We start from the raw sequence: 830 nt of genomic DNA, 5'->3' as shown, positions 1-830 counted from the left end.
GCCCCTTCCGCTGCCAGCAGCGCCTTTCGGGAGGTTTCCGGCCTGAGTGCGGGAGGTGTTTCGGCCTGAGGATGACAGTGGAGGTGGGTGCATTGGAAGACCCACGGACACAGTCAGGCGCGCGGTGTCCGGTTCTGGTTTATTTCAGGTTGCTAGCAGGGGAGGGGTTGGACGGTTCCTTTGGGGGAAGCCCAGTTCGGGTCGGGCCTCTTCATATGGGTGGAAGGGAGCGTGTTCCGCGCTGTCCCTAAACTTGTGACGGCCCGGCTCAGCCCTTCCGGATGGTTCTGACTACGTGTGGGTTAGTCACGAGGTGGTTAAATTGCTCACCGCCTCTGGGACCGCTGAAACAAGTGCCGTTAACCACTCGTCAGAGAGTACACGTTTATGTATGTGAATCGGTATACCCTTGGATTAGAATCTTTTAACTGTGTCTTTTTGAAATCTTCCAGTTTTGTGGCCGGAAAAGCACAGGACATGCTGACTGGCTTCTTAGTCTGCATCTCACCCACAAATCCGTCCCAGTCTCTATCCTCAGAAAAGCTTTCTCCAGTTGTGCTTGAGAGATAATCAAAATCCCAATGTGCAAGATGTAAAACTGCATACTGGAAAACCGTCTCTCAGGATATATGTGTTCATATATATATACAAACGTCAGAATAATTTTTTCATATATATATATGTGATATGAAAAAATTATTCTGACATTTGTTAGCAAGGTAAGGCACACTATACAACTATTCATTGCCATAGTTGTAGGGACCACTGCAATGGGGTTTTGCAGTAGGGAAGAGAGATTGGGGCTGAAGTCCAAATACAACAAGGAAAAG

This window comes from Galeopterus variegatus, unplaced genomic scaffold (genome assembly GCF_000696425.1).
Source record: "Galeopterus variegatus unplaced genomic scaffold, G_variegatus-3.0.2 Scaffold6829, whole genome shotgun sequence".
Lineage (NCBI taxonomy): Eukaryota > Metazoa > Chordata > Mammalia > Dermoptera > Cynocephalidae > Galeopterus > Galeopterus variegatus.
Note: the sequence above shows the minus strand (reverse complement) of the source record.